Source organism: Strongylocentrotus purpuratus, unplaced genomic scaffold, assembly GCF_000002235.5.
Source record: "Strongylocentrotus purpuratus isolate Spur 01 unplaced genomic scaffold, Spur_5.0 spur5_scaffold_20, whole genome shotgun sequence".
Taxonomy (NCBI): domain Eukaryota; kingdom Metazoa; phylum Echinodermata; class Echinoidea; order Camarodonta; family Strongylocentrotidae; genus Strongylocentrotus; species Strongylocentrotus purpuratus.
In genome coordinates this window covers 31,294,686-31,298,018 of record NW_022145606.1, presented here as the reverse complement: position 1 = coordinate 31,298,018, position 3,333 = coordinate 31,294,686, and the positions used below count along the sequence as shown (strand labels likewise).

The window sequence follows — 3,333 nt, the reverse complement described above, 5'->3', positions numbered from 1 at the left end:
AATTTACAGTCAGGCAAGAAATGTGCTTGTTTACTATTTAGAGGCCGACATGTCAGGTCCCGCGGAACGTCGGGCTTGGGGGCTCAAGCCCCCCCCCCCCTCCCACCTACACACTTTTGAAAAAGTATATTAAAGAGAATTAAATAGAAAGAAATAGAAAAGAAAGTATGCTCATGTAACCGTAATTAAATGCCCATACCCCTGAGCTAATTCCGGGGGCTCTGCCCCCTGGACTCCATCTTGGGCCCTAAGGCTGGCCCCTGGATGCTAATCTGACCTTAATTGTAATGCCTACAACCCCTACGCTTCCGGGGGCTCTGCCCCTTGGACCATACGCCAATTAGTGACCTGCCAGTGTCATGAATATGGTATTAAAATATGCTCATCTGACCGTAAGTACGAAGCCACGTACAATCGATTACAACAGTAATTGTGGGGCCGATATCACGAGTATGCCTTCATAGAATAAAGGTTTTAAAGAAAATATTCATTTCTACTTTCAAAAGGACTGACCTATTTGCTTTAAAAAATTGTAGAGAGTTATTATTATGTAATTTCTAGAAAAAATGCCAACCACATGATTTACAATGAGACAAAAAACATTGATTTGCCGAGTTTCTTCCTTTTATCAAATATACACGTAAAACAATGGGGGACAGACTGAGCGGATAGCAATCCGCACGGATCGTCCCTCGGACGATCCGTGCGAGCAGAAAACCCGCATATTATGTCCGACGGAAAAACGAAACTGGTAGGACAAACGGCGCGGTCACACCGGCCTATGTGTAGACGCAAAATTCCTTGGAAATGGATAAGATAAGTTTTAATATGAAGTTTAAAATCATTGTGTTACAGCCAAATTTACAGGTTTCTCTTGTAAAATACTCCTAATTTTCTATTGAAGATGTACATTGTTTTAAAATTGAAATGTTTAAACTACATACTTTTTAATATCATGTATGATGAGAAAACTTTGAGTTTTTACTGTGATTAAAACTGATTTTGGAAATTAAAGTCCACAAATTATGTTACTGAATTTAAAATGTCGTGGACTTTATATTATTTGCATAGTGTGTGAGTGAAGAACTTCAAATCAATGCTAAATTTATAAATCAGGCAAAATTATGGTTTATATTCTCTATTGACAAATAATGGTTACTTAACAGCTGTTAAAAAAGAACAATATTAATCAGCGGTTTAGTTAAACCCTTAGTTAAAAAGTTAAAACCCTAGTTGAATCCACCTTTGTTTTAATCAGTATTGAGTAAAAACATGTACTTAACTTAATACATGTTTTTACTCACTATTGATTGAGCAACTAAGCGTTACCCAGAAAACATCATACTCAATATTTGAGCAAAAAATTGCTCAAACAATTTGAGTCAAAACATGTACTCGTTAATTGAGTAAAATTTGGCTCAACTCATGAGCAACTTCTTACTCGACATGAGTTGATTACGTTTCTACCCAGATGCTGAGTAAAAAGGGGAACTGCTCAACAAAGGAGTAAATATTGAGTAAAGGTTGACTCATTCAAACTGAGTAGAGATTTAGTCTTTTATTGAGTAATATTTTTACTCAACAGATGGGTATATTTGTTATTCAACACATGCTGAGTAAAGTTTACTCAAAAGTTGGGTGTTTTTCTTTTGACTACTTAAAAGAGTAACATTTTTACTCAAATTGAGCAGTTTTTATTTAGAGTGTAGGCCCTAAAGCTAAAAGTCTCGTGGCAAAAAAGTTCCGTACTATTTCATCAGCTTCCCTTCGAACAGAACTACACTTTTTTGTTGCTTTCTTTAGCACACATTCTTTCTTTTTTGACGCCAGGGGGCCGGGCCCCCGCCCCCCCCCCCCTGGATCCGCCACTACCCACAACTGTTACTGTTCGATTTACATTTCTTGAGTGTCTGAGATGAACTGAACGCTGATCAAAAATAAGTATCAGCTGACGATAATATTTTGTGCAACTACTCAATTCACGAGTCATCTTGGATCCCTGTTCGAACAGGTCGATCTGCTCGGGTCGAGATTGTGTAGAGATCGTGTGTACGGCTAGTTGGTCTAGAAGGGATCGCGTTGGGATTGTATGCAGATCGGAAAGATCGACAAGAAATCGAAGTTGTGGTCGACTATACGCCCGGCCCCCCCCCCACTCAGTGTTATTTAGGGTACGCATATGCGTGTTCCAACCGACCCCCCCCCCCCCTTTTCAGCAAAAGTCCGGTGTGTAAAGTCAATACGGCTCGACCTTTTTCTTTTGTATACGAGCCTTTTTCCGCACCCCCCCTTTTCAGCAAAAGTCCGGTGTGTAAAGTCAATACGGCTCGACCTTTTTCTTTTGTTACGAAAAGTTGGCAACACGCATGCGGTCATTTTGAAACCTGAGTGGGGGGGGGGGGGGGGGGGGGGGGGGGGGGGCGGGACTATACGTCGTGCAGGAGTCGTGAGTGGTTGAATGTGGGTCGCCAATGGTCGAATAGCGGTCGGGAAGAGCTGGGGTTAGGCATGTGGTCGGGATTGGTTTGGGAAAAATGGGTGATCGGGCTTGATGGTGGGTTCCTACTGCCGATCAAACCAACCGACCAAGCCCAATCAATCCCGATCACCCATTTTCCCCCGATTAATCCCGACCCCATGCCTAAACACAAGCTCTTCCCGACCGCTATTCGACCATTGGCGACCCACATTCAACCACTCACGACTCCTGCACGACGTATAGTCGACCACAACTTCGAAACACAAACCTGGATCTGCCGCCAAGTAAGGCACAATATAAAAAGAATATCTTCGTAGCCATTTGAACCCAAGTAGACCGATCTCCGTGTAAGGGAGGTTATTTTTTATGTTTTGTCATGTATTCGAGAGCGAGAGACACACACAAATTGTAAAAGGGCACTGTAACAAATCTTTAAAAAAGATCTCTGTTTAGTACGGATGGGGTTCGAACCCATGCGGACATTACGTCCATTGGAACTTAAGTCCAACGCCTTAACCACTCGGCCACCGTACTGGAGGTTTGTTGTGATGTTCAAGACATGTATAGCGCCACCAACGAGTTTCGTTTACGAGTAAATCATATTTGGAAAAGAAAATATAAACACATTATCGCATTTAAATATTTTGGAACTCTTTTTGCCTCTGACGTTATTATATTTTATATTGAAAAAATATGAACGGTATTTCAGGCAAATCTTGATATGCCCATCAATATCAAAATGGCCTTTCTTTTTATTGAAACAAAATTCGAAATTCGAAACAAACAACCAAACCTTTCGTTTACCTTATAAAAGACCTCAAAAAGCTTTTTTGCCTTATTCAGATATCAATATA

At 40.9% G+C, this 3,333-nt stretch overlaps 1 non-coding gene across 1 annotated transcript; it reads right to left on the bottom strand.

Moving 5' to 3' along the window:
• Positions 1–2,929: 2,929 nt before the first annotated feature.
• Positions 2,930–3,013, bottom strand: TRNAL-UAA. Its single transcript has one exon. It is a non-coding gene; the product is annotated as a tRNA-Leu (tRNA).
• Between the last annotated feature and the right edge of the window lie 320 nt (positions 3,014–3,333).